We start from the raw sequence: 18,274 nt of genomic DNA, 5'->3' as shown, positions 1-18,274 counted from the left end.
GACAGGATTCTTCACCCTCACTGGGCAGGTCCTACTCTGCTCTTGAGGCAGTCCAGGAGAGCAGCAGGGGCCAGTGGGGAGGGCTCAGCCCAAATACTGGGCTCACTGTTACCAGATGTGGTCATTGGACATGTCTCAAACCTGCCTATGATTCTGTATTTAGTTACTAAAATATTTACATAACACGATTCTCCCCGAGGACACTCTCAACTGCATGGAGACACTGCCCTCCTTGCAGGTGTCGAACCCCACTCTGCTCATAAAAAAACAGCCCAGCCCCAACCCTGCAGCTCTGGGACAGGAGCCCAGCACTGGGATCCCCAGGTGTTCCCATTCTCTGATCAGGACTAAACACAGACCCCTCACCATGGGTTTGATGCTCAACTGGAGTTTCCTTGTGGCTCTTTTAAGAGGTAATTTATGGAGAACAAAAGACACTGAGTATGTTAGTGGATGTGAGTGAGAGAGACAGTGGGTATGTGAGAGTTTCTTGAAAAGGATGTCTTTGTGTTTGCAGGTGTCCAGTGTGAGGTGCAGCTGGTGGAGTCTGGGGGAGGCTTGGTGCTGCCTGGGGGGTCTCTGAGACTCTCTTGTGCAGTCTCTGGATTCACCTTCAGTAGCTCCTGGATGACCAGGGTCTGCCAGGCTCCAGGGAAGGAGCTGGAGTGGTTATGTTGAATGAATCCTGATGGAAGTAACACAAACTATGCCAACTCTGTGAATGGACAATTCAACATCTCCAGAGACAATGCCAAGAACATGCTGCATCTGCAAATGAACAGCCTGAAAGCCGAGGATATGGCCATGTATTACTATACAAGAGACACAGTAAGGAGAAGTCAGTGTGAGCTCAGACACAAACTTCCCTTCAGGAGGATCTGTGACCATCAGGGGGCCCTCAGGGTCCCTGAACACAAGGACCATCCCAGCAACAGATGCAGTTTGAGGTTTTGGCTGTTTGCTGTGTGGTTTCCCCTTCATGTCACAGGGAACCTCTATATTCCTGACTCTGCACTTACCTCTGATGTCTCTGAGTTAGAAAGTCTGTTGTAAACAGAGACAAATTTCTCATGTGGCCAAACTGCAGAGAGTTTCTTTCAGAGACTTTTGTTCCCAAATGCCAATTCATCATCAAATGTCTGACTTGAATCAGCTGTATCTAACCAGATTCTCTCCTGACTCAACAGGGTAGCTCAGCTCCACGCAGCTCAGGGTCCCACCAGGCAGAAACAGAACTCGTGTATTCTGGACAGTGGGCACCAGAAGCCTATGAATGAAAAGCTAGAGAAGGACCCCGGTGGCGACAGTCATTGACTTGGCATCATGCTCACAGCACCAAGAGTAGGTGAAGCCAAGCAGAGGTAAGGGAATCCATGGCAGCTTGGTACCAGGGTGATGATAAACACACACACCGAGGGACATGGAATGTTTATTATGCTCATAGTTGAAATCTCTGGGAAGCACAGGAAAGGCCCTTGTGGAAGTTAGATCTGATTTGATGGATCCAGGAAAGGGGGCTGACTCAGGGATTTTAATTTGTCCAGGAGGTGGGGAAGGGGGAGCAATTCTGCTTCGAGGGGCTTGTGTGGTTTCAGCCTCTTTGTTTATTATTAAGAAATAAACAAACTTTAATATTTCAAGAACATCCCAAATGAGTTACTGGTGAGGTGACAGAAGTTCCCACTCATGCCACAGCAGCAAGAATCAACAATTCTGCAAGTTAAAGTAATTACCTCTTTGGATTCATAAAAACAATATATTAAAGGATGTCACAAAGTGCAAAAAAACACTCAACAGAGCAAAACAAACAGCAGGCTGATTGTCCTAACAAGAGGGCAGATGGTCCTTCTGGAGTTCAGTCCCAGGAAACAGCTGCCTCAGGAAAAACAGGTCCAAACAAGTGTTTTTATCAATTCGTTACAACTAGTCAAATGCAAATTCAAAGGAAATTAAGGTTTAGATTCCCCATGACTGTAATAAGAACTTATAACAAAGAGAACCTATAACCAAACATCTCATATGTAGGTTGAGCAAGAAATGAGCAGTGAGACTCAGCCAGGGTATCTGACCACGATGGGCACTTCTGCTGCTGAGCTCTGAGCATCTCCAGGATGATCATCTGGAATTGCTCCTGCACCAGCATTTCTATCATCTGCTCCTTTGTGTGAATATCAGGTCTCAGCCACTGCCTAGCAAGCACTACCAGATGCCTGAAGACTTCCCTGGGCCTGGGTAGATCCTTACAGTGGAGCTTTAAGTACATCTTCATTAAGATGAGAGGGTTGACAGGACTCCTGCCTCGCCAGTCTCAACATTCTTGACACAGAGTTTGTCAAGGCTCTTTGGCAGACGCCCAGAAGGCGCTTGTGGAACCTGGGCCTGGGAAGCCACCGTCAGGACATCTCCTGGCTCTGTGGCCACCATCTCATTTGGAGGTGACAGTACTTGATCATTCTGGACTTCTCTATCTTTTTGTACCTTTGCGTCTCCTTCAGTCTGCATTTTGGCACTCTGGAAAAGGATGACTCAGGCTCTTGCACGTTTACCACTTCAGAGGGAGCTCACCACAAGAGCAGACACCTCACAAGTGACTCTGAATAAAAGCTCAACCTCTTTTTGACGTCTGGAGAGGAGAACCAATGTTTCCTTTCAGATTCTCATTTGGGTCCAAGTGAGAAGAGGCAGCAATAAGCCATCAGTTTTCAGCAATGAAACGAAAAGTAAAATAAATTATGGCTACCTATTTTACTGAACAATTATAAAAATTGAGCAAATGTTGAGAAAAAGTGTCATTATGTGGGTACAAAAACATCCTCCATAGAAAGTGAAACAAATGATTATAAATAACAAAATAATAATGATAATGGTCATGGTGGTGATGCTGATTGCCGGGACTGACTAGCAGACCCCGAGTGACAGATGAATGGATTTCTCTGACACATGTTTCTGTGAAAGAGAGGGCTAAGGGACTGCCTGGCTAAAGGAACCAGATAGCCCAGTTCACCTGCCTCCTTAGGCATTTATTGTAGCAAAATCTTGAGCTAAAATTAACCTCTAGATACTATCATCAGGGTCAGTATCCTTGAGAAAGCACATGCTCGTATAAGGTCTTTTCTAAAGACTGAATACCAGCGGGCTTGGACTTACTAGGAAAAGTCAGAGCAGGGGCTGCATTATTCTGCAAGGTCACCCTAGAAGTCCACGAACTTTCAAAGATTCCTCCTTATATATTTTCCAATCAAGTCTTGTTATTCTCCACAGATGATGGTGGAGATGACCATAGATTTGGACAAGGGGTGTGGTCCATTGTTCTGGGTAGATCTCTCCTATCCAAAACCATAAGTTGTTTGGAAAACTTTGTATCAACTTTAAGTTGTGGCCATTGTGGTTTTAATTTCCAATGACATCTAAAGAGAAGATTACTGCTTTTATTATTTGATAAAAAGTCAATGTATGTGGACAACCACCATGTCTACAAAATATGAGGATGATTATATGTAAGCAACTGATGATGAAGAAGAAGAAGAAGAAGAAGAAGAAGAAGAAGAAGAAGAAGAAGAAGAAGAAGAAGAACAACAACAACAACAACAACAACCACAACAACAACAACAGAAACAGATGTGCTGGTCTAAAGAAATGAAGGCTCCATATATGGACACACCATCATCGTGGCTCCTCCAGTGAGGGGTATCCACTCTTCCCTTTAAGTTTTCAGAGATTTCATAAATGAGAGCCAATGAATTATGCAGCTTGGGTGATTCATGGTGTGGCCATGTGACTAATGACCCCAAAAGTGTCTAAGTGCAGATCCCTTGCACCTGGGAAGTTGTTACCTTTCAGAACAGAGACACTGTGAGAATGTGAATGTAGGAAACAGGAACCCCTTCCCATAGTTTGCAGCAACACGTTCCTTATTTCTCTTGATCCCTATCTACAGAATCTTTAACGTTTCTACTTCACACAATCTACTGCGCATAGTTATTTGGTATGTCCTATGATGATACAAGCTATCTCTATCATGCACTGTACTTCCTTCTGGGCATTCACTGGAGGAGGCTTTAAACCCATATGTCCATTAACTCTTGGTCCATGAAAATAAGGTATATTTATGTGATCAAAACAAGTCCAACTTCCTCCCCTCACCGAGTTCCTCAGTCAAGTCCAGATTTATGGGTAGTTTCCCAGCAGCACTCCCCTCTGGTTTCAGAACCTGCTCCAGTCCCTGTGGCTGCCATAGCCAACCCACATGGACAGTGGAGACTCAGCATTTGTCAGGAAATTCATGTAAAATCACCCAAAAGAAGTCCCAATAAAGAAAATAGTGTTAAATTAGCCTCAGTTACAATTAAAGACTTTTATCCTGTCAAAGATTCCATTGAGTAAATGAAATCAGAAACATATACATAAAAAAGATATTTCCAAATCCTTTGTCTCATACTGAATGTATGAAACATACATTAAGGATGTTATATGTTTGTGGGAGATCCCTGCACCCTATGACCACAGTGATCTCCCAGGGGAAAGGCAGAGGGAGGCTGGGAGTGAGGGATTCCTCTCAGAGTTGAAATTTCCTTTCCTGTGAGAAATTCTATGGTAGGAATTCTCTACACTTACCTTCCTCTGAATCTCAACATCACTGATAACACTGGACTGAGAAAACAGGTCAATGTCCTTCCATCATCATTTCAACATATCAATGATTCTGAGTTGTACACATTTATAATCTTTCCTTTTATTTCTTGTCTTTTCTCCACTCAAAGCCATGACTATTTCTGATGTAACTATTTGGGGTTTTGGCCATAGGCCATGGGCTTGCCTAAAGGAAGCATTTGCACAGGAAGCTGTAGACACAGGCGCAAAATTTTGAACATCAAGGATCACAATATCCCACTTTCCTGTGCTAGGAAATGGTTTCTCTGAGTAAAGGAACATCATAAATTAAGATGTAAGATATTGAAAGTGAATCCTTTATTTTTATATTTTACACAAGGGTGGAATTTATATAAAATTAGATTTGAAAATTTGGAAATTGTGAATATACTAGGGTGTTGAATTCATAAACTCTCAGAACACATACTAATCCCTTTTACATCTGTTTAAAGTGTGCATGAGAAGGTAATAGTGTAACCTGCCTCAATTACTCCATATTTCTTCTTATGCTCAGAGAGTTTAGGCTGTGCTTTGACCTTAAACGAATGTATCTCATGACCCATATTGTTTTCTGAGCCCAATTTACATGCTTGAGTGAGGTCAAGAGAAGACATGCCCCCCCCAGACAGTCCTCAGAAAGAGCAGGTAAGCCCAACCTCAGTCCCTACACTTATAGGAAAGGCTGCCCGACATGCAAATTTCTGTTCACGCTCCAGGGTAAATCCTCTCCTGGGCTGTGCAGGCTCACAGCTCTCTCTTCACACGCTGAGGTCTTCTCTGGGAAGGCAGAGCTGTGGTCTAGAAGAAGATGAGATTGCTGGGACTTCTCCTGTGCCTGGTGACAGCCCCCCAAGGTGAGGGTCTCAGGTGTCAGACAGGGGTGATGATATGGCTGTGACTGCACATGACTGACAGGACTGATGCTCCTTGTCCCCAGGTGTCCTGTCCCAGGTGCAGCTGTGGGAGTCGAGCCCAGGACTGGTGAAGCCCTCACAGACCTTCTCCCTCACCTGTGCTGTCTATGGTTACTCCATCACCAGTGGTTATGACTGGATCTGGATACACCAGCCACCAGGGAAGGGGCTGGAGTGGATGGGGCTTATAAACTATGATGGAGACACTACAGCCCCTCCCTCTAGAGCGGAACCTCCATCTCCAGAGACACTTCAAGAACCAGTTCTCCCTGCGGCTGAGTTCTGTGACCACCAATGACACAGCAGTGTATTATTGTGCAGGACTCACAGTGAAGTGAATTCACTGTGAGCCCAGACACAACCCTCCCTGAAAGAGACAGCAGGAGTGGCTGCAGGGATGCTCAAGACATCAGGGGCTCTCAGGACCCACAGATTTGCACAGGCAGCCCAGGCACAGAGACAGAGGGAGGCTCAGCCTGGATCCTGTCAGAGGCTGGGTTTCCTCCTTATGTGACATTGGCTCCTGGACCTTCTTCAGAGTTATGATTGGGACACAAACAGCTCAGCAGCAAAGAGCTCTCAGTTTTGATGGAGAAGAGAGGTCGCGGGGTGGCCATTTCCCATCCCTCTGCACACAGAAATGATGGCTATGGGCCCTGTGCAAGAACAGCAGGGTCCTGCCAACAGCAGCTTCAGAGGCTGAGTCTGAGGATGCCCACACACCAGGGGATGAGATGACGTGCAGCTCTGACAGAACCTCGGTCTTGGGAGGCAGAGAGGCCTTTCCAGCAGGTGCAATGGCCTCAGGGAGCTGGGAGAGGGACTGGCCCAGGGTGAGCTATGTCAGGGAGTGAGGACTGGTCGGGGTCCTGTGCTGGGCAGGAGCTGGAGTGGATGGACCCCCTCCAGTGCAGAGGAGAAACCATCAGGCTTCCTCACCCATGTGAGCAGATATAGAGCAGAAGTGGAGGAGGGAGGGCGAGGCTTGAAAGCTGCCAGATGTCAACACCAAACCTGGGGTCAGACGCCTGTGTCCACCAAAGAATTGCAATAATAAGGGAAATGGAAGAATTCATGCATTTGAGTTGACAGGAACCAGCAATGATAAGCCAGTCAATAGGCACAAAGCAGGAGTGAGAGCGGGGTCTGGTTCTCACACTGAGTGAAGTTTCCACTGTCTGATCCTCCTCTTGTACAGAAGGTCGGGGGTCAGCTTCTGCTTCAAGAATTGCAGCTTCTAGAAGGTTCTGAGTGTCCTGAGTTAGAAGTCCTGCACTGGAGCAGTTATCAAATGTGTGGATTCTATATTGCTCCGTGAGCTGTAAGTTGTGAACTCAGGGACCACCTGGATTTCAGAACCACCTTTGCTGTTAACACACATGATCAGGTCTCTTCAGGGAGGTTCAAAATCCCTTTCCGTCATATTTCTTCTATTAGATGCATCTCAGTTAAGTGATTTAATAGAAGATACAACTGCTCTGCACTCTGATCCTCCCTCCATCTGTAGTCTTAGCCCATCATGAGATCACAGTCTCCTTCCCAGATAGTCAGCCTCCAGAATCCCTTCCTCCCAGGCTCTCAGGTGGACGTTGCAAGGGCAGGTTCCACAATTACTCTCTGTGACCAGGAGCAGGTCCATATCCACATCCATGTCAGAACACCTACAGGTCCAGATTCATTGCCCGTGTCCTCTGGGAGCAGGTGAGTCCAGTGTCTCAGAGCCTCTCTGTGATCCAGGACCTGGGAGACCTTCCTGAGCTGCTCCCTGTGGGAGAGGCTTCCTGCTGGGAGAAGTGAGGAGAGAGGAGGTACAGAGTGTGAGCCTGTCTCTGCTGCGTGTCCTGGGCTGTGCTCATGGGAGGCAGGTGCTCCTCAGCAAGGCCTGTTCCCTGGAGCTGGACTGAAACAGAGGTGGCCCCTAAACAGTCATCTGCAGGCCCAGGGGCCTCAGTTTGGTAAAGGAAAGGGAAGTTCTTTACTTTGCAATTATTTCTAAGTTGAAGTTGACATGAATATATTATCTATTTATATAAAGGGCTAAGTGATCATCTGTCCGACCAGCCAGTATATATGAAGCACACTGGCAATCCTATATAATAAAGAGGTAATATTCAAATTGACCATCCCTCCAACACACAAGATGGCCACCTCCATGTGGTCAAAGGTGGCTGCCACAAGATTGCTGGCAGGGGAGGGCAGTTGGGGGTAACCTGGCTGGCAAGGGAGGGAAGTTAGGGGTGACTGGGCCAGCAGGGGAGGGCAGTTAGGGGAGACCAGGCTGGCAGGGGAGGGCAGTTAGGGGCGATCAGGTTGGCAGGAGAGGTCAGTTAGGGGCAATCAGGCCAGCAGGGGAAGACAGTTAGGGGAGACCTGGCAGGCAGGGAAGGGCAGTTAGGGGTGATCAGGCTGGCAGGGGAGTAGTTAGGCATTGATCAGGCTGGCAGGGGAGTGGTTAGGGGGTGATCAGGCTGGCAGGCATGCAAGTGGTTGGGAGCCAGCATCCTGGATTGTGAGAGGGATGTCCGACTGCATGGGCCCATGCAGTCAGACATCCCTTGAGGTGACCCAGATTTGAGAGGGTGCAGGCTGGGCTGTGGGACACAACCACCCCCATGCACAAATAATGGCTAATATGCAAATTGACCAAATGGCAGAAAGACCGGCAGAACAACCCGTCACTATGATGTGCAATGACCACCAGAGAGCAGATGCTCAATGCAGGAGCTTGCCCCTGGTGGTCAGTGTGCTCCCACAGGGGGAGGTCAGCTCAGCCAGAAGCTGGGCTCATGGCTGGTGAGCGCAGTGGAGGTAGTGGGAGCCTCTCCTGCCTCTGTGGCAGCACTAAGGACATCCCTGCGAGAGGGTGCAGGCCTGGCTGAGGGACTCCCCAGTGCATGAATGTCATGCACCAGGCCTCTAGTTTTATATAAGATTATGATTACTTGATTTTGCAATGTTGAGTCTACTTAACGGGTGTCTTTGTACTTGGGAAGATGTTTGTACATAATGTTAATCCATTTTATTAATAAAATGAATGACCCCTAAGATTAAAATAGTGACAACCACACATCTACTTCAGCATCTAATCTAATAAAAGAGAAACATGAAAATTGACTGCACCTCCACTACACCTTAAGCCACGCCAAGCAGCCAATCAGAGCAACTATATGCAAATTAACCCAACAAATATGGTGACAGGCAGCCATGGAGCTTGAGCAAGCAGAAGGCTTGGTTGCCCCGGCGAGGAGGAAGCCAAGCTTCCCAACTGCCCTCGCCAGCTGTGGCCTCCACTCAAACACAACAAAGTTTTAATTATAGAAGATAAATAAATCCCAGATACCTGCTTCCAGCTAGCCTCCACTGGGAGCTTCAGGGGCTGGAGGCTTGGCCAGCCTACAAACAGCCACAAGCCCCTCACCCAGGCTGGCCACACCCTCATGGGGTGAGGATCCCCACTGCGGGGCTTAGCCAGCCTGAAAACAGCCCTCAGCCCCTCACCCAGGCTGGCTAGGCACCCCAGCGGGGACCCCCACACTGAAGGGTCTGTGGCCAGCCTGCAAACAGCCATCAGCCACTCACTCATGCTGGCCAGGCACCCCAGCAGGACCCCCCTCCCTAAAGGGGGTGTGCCCAGCCTAAAAATGGCCCTCAGCCCCTCATCCAGGCTGGCCAGGCACCAAAGTGGGGACCCCCACCCTGAAGGGGGTGTGGCCAGCCTGAAAACAGCCCTCAGCCCCTCACCCAGGCTGGCTAGGCACCCCAGCGGGGACCCCCACACTGAAGGGTCTGTGGCCAGCCTGCAAACAGCCATCAGCCACTCACTCATGCTGGCCAGGCACCCCAGCAGGACCCCCCTCCCTAAAGGGGGTGTGCCCAGCCTAAAAATGGCCCTCAGCCCCTCATCCAGGCTGGCCAGGCACCAAAGTGGGGACCCCCACCCTGAAGGGGGTGTGGCCAGCCTGAAAACAGCCCTCAGCCCCTCACCCAGGCTGGCTAGGCACCCCAGCGGGGACCCCCACACTGAAGGGTCTGTGGCCAGCCTGCAAACAGCCATCAGCCACTCACTCATGCTGGCCAGGCACCCCAGCAGGACCCCCCTCCCTAAAGGGGGTGTGCCATCCCCCAAGGGCTCCCGGGCTGCCAGAGGGATGTCTGACTGCCAGCTTAGGCCCAATCCCCCGGGGAGCAGGCCTAAGCCAGCAGGTGGTCATTCCCTGAGGGGTCCCAGACTGTGAGAGGGCACAGGCCGGGCTGAGGGACCCCCCACCCCCGCCAGTGCACAAATTTTTGTGCACCGGGCCTTTAGTTTATTATATTTTTATATAACATATATAAAACATTTTTATTGTTTTATCTTTATTGTAGACAGTAGTAGAGATATACTCCCCTATTTTCCCCAATTTGCCCCCCTCCATCTGGTTCCTACAACAACTCAAGCCTTCACCACCTATTGTCTGGCTTATGTACTTATATAAAAACCATGGGTGGTGTTCGTCACATACAGACGAACAGCTGCCGACCAAGCGGAGGGCAGTCAGTCCTACAGTGGTTGTCTTGGCAATGGCTGCACCCTCCCCCAAGCTGTTTCCTGGAGCTGTTTCCTGTAAGGGCAGAGTTTGAGGCAGGAGCCCGCCCTGGGAGCATGGAGGCAGATCTTTCTAAAGTGTGCCGTGCCAGGCCAGCATGGGGTGAACCTGACTGGGGTGGCTGAAAGGCTTAGAAAAGACAGACAAGAGAATGAATGCTGGGTCTTGGTGGGACACTGCTTCTCTGAGAGACAGCGACCATGCCCACAGCCATGCCTTTAGTTTATAGCAGATACTATGAGGCAAAGTAAGGGCATGACCAAGATGTTTACAAACATTCTCCAGGGTTTCAATCCTACTCAACTACAGGCACCTGAACTCTATCAAGTCCATATCACTCAGGCACGTGAGGCCCTGTGTTGGGACCATAGGTTCAAGCTTACAACTACAGCTGTTGGCTATAATTGTGCTGGGAGGGCCCTACCCTCCAAGCTGGGACTTACACGTGGCAATGAGAGGACTGTGCCCTCCCATCAGTCCAAGGCTTGAACCTCTCCAAAACACTGTAGCGGCTCCCCACAGTAAAGTTTTTATTCTGTTTCTTTGTTACTAATGTCGTGGCCCCACCCCATAACAAAGAAACAAAGGAAAATTTCCCCATCGAATTTCTGAACAGTATTGCTCCTTCAGGAATGCCGTGTCATAAATTAAAATTGAAAGTGGGTGCAATCATCATGCTATTGAGAAATCTCAATAGTAAATGGGGTCTTTGTAATGGTACCAGATTTATTATCAAAAGATTATGACCTAACATTATTGAAGCTGAAGTATTAACAGGATCTGCAGAGGGAGAGGCTGTTCTGATTCCAAGAATTAATTTGTCCCCATCTGACACTGGCCTCCCATTTAAATTGATTCGATGACGGTTTCCCGTGATGCCAGCATTTGTGATGACTATTAATAAATCACAAAGACAATCTCTAGACAGAGTAGGCATGTTCCAACCTGAACCTGTTTTTGCACATGGTCAGTTATATGTTGCTTTCTCTCGAGTTTGAAGAGCATGTGATGTTACAGTTAAAGTTCTAAGTACTTTGGATGAAGGACATTTAGATTGTGTCTATTTGTTCACATTATGAATAATGCCACTATAAACATTACTATAAAGTAAAGTGTAAACATGTTTTTTACTTCTCAGCATAAATAACTGGAAGTGTGATTGCTGGTGTATATGGTAAGTACATATGTAATTTCATAAAAAACTGCCAAAGTATTTTACAAAGTAACTCTTCATTTTGCATTTTCATCAGCAATGTATGATCTGCATTCTCACCAACATTTCATGTAGTCAGTATTTTTTTCTCATCTATAATAAAATAATAAAAGCGTAATATGCCAATCGACCGAACGGCTGAACAGTGTGGAACGACCATCCGGACAACCTTCTGGAAGATCTTCCAGACGAGCTTCCAGACGAAGCCCGGGCTGCAAATTCATACTCTTTTTTAAAAATATATTTTATTGATTTTTTACAGAGAGGAAGGGAGAGGGATAGAGAGTTAGAAACATCGATGAGAGAGAAACATCGATCAGCTGCCTCTGGCACACTCCCCACTGGGAATGTGCCCACAGCCAAGGTACATGCCCTTGGCTGGAATCAAACCCGGGACCCTTGAGTCCGCAGGCCGATGCTCTATCCACTGAGCCAAACCGGATAGGGCAATTAAATCCCTTTTAATGGGCACAAATTTCATGCACTGGGCTACTAGTATGGATATAAGCTCTTGTGTTAATCTCCTCCTGCCCCTTTCTGCTCTCTTCCCTCTGAGATTTGACAGTCTGATTCATGTGTCATTTCCTCTCATTCTTTTTTATTCATCAGTTTATTTAGTTTATTAGATTCCACCTATATGTTAGATGATGTGATATTTGTCTTTCTCTGACTGGCTTATTTCCGTTAACATAGTACTCTCCAGTTCCTCCATGCTGTCTCAAAGGGTAAGAGTTCCTTTATTTAGGGGGAGAGAATACACTATATTTTAATTACTTATGCATCTTTGGGATTTTAGAAAATATTTTATTGTTATCTAAAGATTTTATGTAAAAAGGAACTGCTTTAAGAATCCGAAAATCTATGTGTGTGTGTGTGTGTGTGTGTGTGTGTGTGTGTGTGTGAGAGAGTGTGTGTGTGTGAGTGTGTGTGTGTGCACGCACGCAATAAAGTAGAATGGGCTGAAAAAACAACAACACAAATGTAAATCAGTAACTGTGATTCACGTCATCCACAGAATGAAGGATAAAGTATACCATCATATAAATAGATGCACAATAAAGCCTTTAAAATTGAAAATTGATTTAGAATTAAAATTCTTATCATATCATGTGGAGAAGGGATGGACTTCGATGTAATAAAGGTCACATTTGAAAAGCCACCAAGTGACATCATGTTACACAGAGAAAATGTCAAAGTTATACTTGTTACATCACGACTGAGACAAGGACTCACCTGTGACTACTTCTATTCATCAAAACTAGAAGTCCACGTCAGAATAATTGGACAAAAATAAATCTAAATTTTTAAATAAGAAACAAGTTAAAATGTCTCTCCTTATCTTTATACAGATAACATGATCTTCTACAGAGAAAACCTTAAAAATTGTATGAGAGGCTAATAGAACTAGAATTCAGGAAAGATGTAAGATACAAAATCTACACAAAAATGGCTTGTGTTCCTGCACCCTCTCAACAAAGTGACTTCAAAACTCTAAAAATTTGTGGAGCTATTTCAGAAGAAACTGAGGAAAGGAACCTTGAACTGGATAAATGTCAAGGAGATCACAACCTAATGAAACAAGAACCCTGGACGCATGTGTCCTCAGTCTTGGTTAATCCCCCATCATGTCCTCAGATAGCTTTCCCCTCAATGTGGCACTGAGTCAGGTTCAGGTTCCAGTTGACCCCCATCATGTGGGGGCATGGTGACAGCAGTCCCAAGGGTCACATGCAGACATCAGTTTTCCAATAACAAGACTTTCATAAATTCAACTTAATTATTCCCAAATCCATTCCAACATCTTCCGCTAAACACACCTGGTCATGGTGGAGATTCTTCTATATCCCAACTTATGAAACTGGATCTAAAGCAGACACTAAAGAATAAACACCATAAAGGAGGCAGTGAAGCTGCTACAGGTCCAGCGCCAAACTCCCCTGAAGGAATAGGGCCCAGGAGCTCTGTTTGTGTCTCAAAAGTTCATGCTTCTGGTTCTCAGGGACGCACACAGATGCTCCTCTTTCCCCAATACTTGGTCCACTGGCTCTAGGCTCACACTCTGGGCTTAGTTTATCCTCTGATCACTTTGTAAGAGAAATAGTGTCAGATAGAACTTCCCATCTCCTGAACATGACCTCCTGCACTTTTACTTCTTTCTCAGTTTGTGAGGGTTGATTTCTCTTGGTTGACATTACTGGTGACTGTCAAAGGCATCTCTCATTTTAAGCCTCTTCTTTTTCTTTTTATGAAAATTTTCTCTTCTGGGTCTTTCTACAGGTATCCTGGAGCATTTGTGTCCACTGGGGAGAGCACAGGCCTAGGTGTGGGTAGTAATTCTTCACAGACATGCATGCTTGGACATGTCACACTCTGGGACCATGTCCTTTCTGTCATAATCCAACCCCAGATCTCCCTATATAGCAGGAGGACATGCCAGCCTCCTTTGCTCATAAAAGCCAGGCCAGCTCTGACCCTGCAGCTCTGGGACAGGAACCCAGCCCTGGGTTCCCCAGGTGTTCCTATTCCCTGTTCAGGACTGAGCACAGACCACTCACCATGGGGTTTGGGCACAGCTGGGTTTTCCTTGTGACTATTTTGAGAGGTAATTTATGGAGAAGAAGAAACACTGAGTATGTGAGTGGGTATGAGTGAGAGAAACAGTACACAGGTCAGCGTTTTCTGACCAGGATGTGTTTGTATTTGCAAGTGTCGAGTGTGAGGTGCAGCTGGTGCAGCCTGGGGGGTCTCTGAGACTCTCCTGTGTAGCCTCTGGATTCACCTTCAGTGACTACTGGATGCACTGGGTCCACCAGGCTCCAGGGAAGGGGCTGGAGTAGGACTCACTCATTAATCCTGATGGAAATACAACAAACTATGCCAACTCTGTGAAGGGCCAATTCACCATCTCCAGAGACAATGCCAAGAGCACACTGTATCTGCAAATGAACAGCCTGAAAGCAGAGGATATGGCCATGTATCACTGTGCAAGACACACAGTGAGAGGAAGTCAGTGTGAGCCCAGAGACCTTCCTTCAGCAGAGGCTGTGACCACCAGGGGGTGCTCAGGGTCCCTGAAGACAAGGATCATCCCAGGAGCAGGTGCAGTTGGAGCTTTGGTCTGGTTCCCTGTTTGATTTCCTATTCATGTCACAGTTTCCCTCAGAGAACCTCTGGATTCCTGACTCTGCACTTACCTCTGAAGTCTCTGAGTTAGAAAGTCTGTTGTAAACAGAGACAACTTTCTCACATGGACATCCTGCAGATAATTATTTTTCAGATACTCTATGTCAAGTACCAATTAGTAATTTAAAATTCTGCCCAAGGCACCTAAGTCCAACCAGAGGCTCTGCTGACTCAACAGTGAAGCTCGGCCCCACACAGCTCAGGGTCCCAGCCAGGCAGCAGCAGGGCACGTGTGTGCTGGACAGTGGGTACTATAGTCATGTGACCCCAAAGCTAGAGAAGAAGGACTATGGTAGTGACAGTAACTGACTAATAGTCATGCTCATAGCACCAAGAGTAGGTGACACTGGGCAGAAGCAGGGGGGCCCACAGCAGCTTGTACAGATGTCCAGGCTGACGACAAACACACACACCAAGGGAAATGGAATGATCATTGTGCTCATAGTTGAAATCTCTGGGAGGCGCAGGAAAGGCCCTTCAGGAAGTCAAAGGTGCTTGGATAGAGGCAGGAAAGGAGGCTTTTATTTTCTGTGAGGTGGGGGGCCAGTGGGCAGAATTCTGCTTCCTTGTGTGGTTCCAACTTCTTGGTTACACATGAAGAGGAGAACAAACCTTTCCCATAAGACTCCACTTGGTGCTGATGGAGAAGACACAGGATGGAGCCATCAGTTGTCAGCAGTGAAACATAAAATAGTATACAGTGTGGCTACCAAAGCCACATAATAACCATAAAAATGAGCAAATATGAGACCGAGGGTCATTATGGGTGAACAACCACCATATCTACATAAAATGAGTAGAAAATCATTGATTATACCAAGGAGGAGAAGGAGGGGGAGGAGAAGGAGCATAAAATGAGGAGGACAATATGACTATTGACTGAGACAGGGGCCCTGGTCCAATGAAATGAAGGCTCCTCGTACAAACACAAAATCACTATGGCTCTTCCAGTGAAGGGTGTCCATTCTTCCCAATAAATGTTGAGAGATTTCATAAATGGGACCCAATGAATTATACAGCTTCCGTACTCTATGTTGAGAGCAGATCAGTAATGATCCCAAAGGTGTCCAAGTGCAGATCCCCTGGACCTTGGAAGGGGTTACCTTCTAGAACAGACACTGTGAGAATGTGAATGTAGGAAACAGGGATCCCCTTCCCACCAGTTTGCAATGGAACGTTCCTTTTTTTTCTTGATCCCTGCCTGCATGATCTTTAACGTTTCTATTTCTTACACACTCCTATTCATGAATATTCAGGTATTTTCTATGAGGATACAAGCTGTATCTCTCATGCCCTGCGCTTCCTTCCAGGCCTTCACTGGAGGAGGCTTTAAACCCACATGTACAGTGACTCTCTGTCCTGAACATCAGGCATATTTCTGTCATGTGACTCAAAACAAGTCCATCTCCTCCCCTCACCCAGTTCCACAGTCAAGTCCAGATTTATGGGTAGTTTCCCAGCAGCACTCCCCTCTGGTACCAAAACCTGTTCCAGTCCCTGTGACTGCTGTGGCCAATCCACATGGGCAGTGGAGGCTCAGCATTTTCTGGGGAGTTCTTTGTAAAATCACCCCAAACAGTTCCCATTAAAGAAAATAATGTTTAATTGAACTGTAACAAAATGAAAAACATTTGTTCCTCAAAATATTGCATGAATGAAATTAAATTATTACCTTAGAAAGAGAATATATTTTTGAATCATGTGCCTGGTGCAGAATGTGTGCATTGCACATTAAGGATGTGATATGTTAGGGGGAGAGCCCAACACCCTCTGACTGCAGTGAGCACCCCAGGGACAGGGCAGAGGGAGGCTGGGATGAGGGTTTCCTGACAAGGTTGACGTTCCCTTTCCTATGAGTAAATGTGTGCTAGGAATTTTCCAATTTCCCTTACTGTGATCCCCAACATCACTGACAACACTAGACAGAAATCAGGTCACTTAACAGGCTGCATATATTGTTCAAGATATGAAATTCTCAGTGTGGTACACATGCATAATCACTACCTTTATCTCTTATCTTTTATCCAGGTTAAAACATGATTATTTCAGATGTGGTTATTTCAGGGTGTCTGCAATATGTCATGGGTTTACATAAGGGAAGAGTTTTCACAGTGTGTCACATTAAAGTTCCAACATCAAGAATCATGGGCTCCCTTTTTGTGGTTGGGAAGCAGGTACTCATATGAAAGTAGAAATGAAGACAATGTGACAGAAAAATGGCTGTGCTTTCTTTTTAAAATATTTTACACCAGGTGAACATAATTATCATATAAAATGATAATGATAAACATTTATTACTTGTAGATATATGCAATTGTTGGATTCAGAAGCTAAACAAATGCTAAACCCTATTACATTTGTTTGAAAGATGAATGAGAATTTACCAATGAAACCTACTTATCTAGTTCAACATTTCTTCTTCTGCTCAGGTGAGGTTGTCCTTGACCTAATTCCAATGTGCTTCATGACCCAGGTAGTTCCCTGTCCCTAACTTACATGGTGAGTGAGGTCAAGGAAAGAGATGCCCCAACATGGACCCAAAAATGATCAGGGAATTCCTACCTCAGTCCCTCTACTTAGAAGGAAAATGCTTCCCCACATGCAAATGTCTGTTCAAGCTCCAGGATAAATCCTCTCCTGGGTTGTGCAGGCTCACAGCTCTCTCCTCACACAGGGCTGAGGTCTCTGGGAAGGCAGAGTTGTGGTCTAGAAAATGAGACTGCTGGGTCTTCTCCTGTGCCTGGTGACAACCTGTCAAGATGAGGGTCTCAGGGGTCATACAGGGTTCATGAGATGGCTGTGACTGCAGGTGACTGACAGGGACTGATGCTCCTTGTCCCCAGGTGTCCTGTCACAGGTGCAGCTGCAGGAGTCGGGCACAGGACTGGTGAAGTCCTCACAGACCCTCTCCCTCACCTGCACTGTCTCTGGATTCTATCTAATGAGCTATGATGTGAACGGGATCCTCCAGGCTCCCAGAAAGGGGCTGGAGTGGGTTGGGGTTATATGAGGTTATGGGGGTACAAACTATAACCCAGACAGAAATCCAACCTCAGCACCACCAGGGACAAGTCCAAGAACCAGATTTATTTACCATTGAACAGCCTGAGAGCCAAGGACACGGCCATGTATTACTGTGCAAGACAAAGTAAGGGGAAGTCAGTGTGAGCCCAGACACAAACCACCCTGAAGGAGACAGCAGGGCTGGACTATAGTGGGTGCTCAAGACACCAGGGGGCGCTCCTGACCCCTGAAGCCCAGAGGACAGCCTCAGGAGCAAGGGTAGAGGGAGGTGGCGAAGAAAGGGGCTTCCTGGCAAAAAATCATGTACCAATCAATAATTGCTTTAAATGTAAACGGCCTAAATGCTACAATCAAAAGACAGGGTAGCTGATCAGATAAGAAAGCAAGACTCACATCTATGCTGTCCACAACCGACATACTCCAGAATGGAAGATACACACAGAGAAAAGTAAAGGCTGAAAAAAGAAATTTCATGCAAATGGAAATGAGAAAAACAAAACAAAACTGGGGCAGCAATACTTATATCTGATAAAACAGACTTTGAAACAAAGACTATAGTAAGAGACAAAGAAATACCCTACATAATAATACAAGGAGCAATCCAACAAGAGGGTATAACGCTGGTAAACATGTATAAACCCAACAAAGGAGGACCTAAATATGTAAAGAAAATCTTGAGCCTGGCCTGTGTGGCTCAGTGGTTC

At 46.4% G+C, this 18,274-nt stretch overlaps 1 pseudogene; it reads left to right on the top strand.

Moving 5' to 3' along the window:
- The first annotated feature begins 367 nt into the window (after positions 1-367).
- On the top strand, positions 368-17,556 carry LOC106724637 (annotated as a pseudogene).
- Positions 17,557-18,274: the final 718 nt, after the last annotated feature.

Source organism: Myotis brandtii, unplaced genomic scaffold (genome assembly GCF_000412655.1).
Source record: "Myotis brandtii unplaced genomic scaffold, ASM41265v1 scaffold910, whole genome shotgun sequence".
NCBI lineage: Eukaryota > Metazoa > Chordata > Mammalia > Chiroptera > Vespertilionidae > Myotis > Myotis brandtii.
Note: the sequence above shows the minus strand (reverse complement) of the source record. Positions and strands in the feature narration are given on the sequence as shown.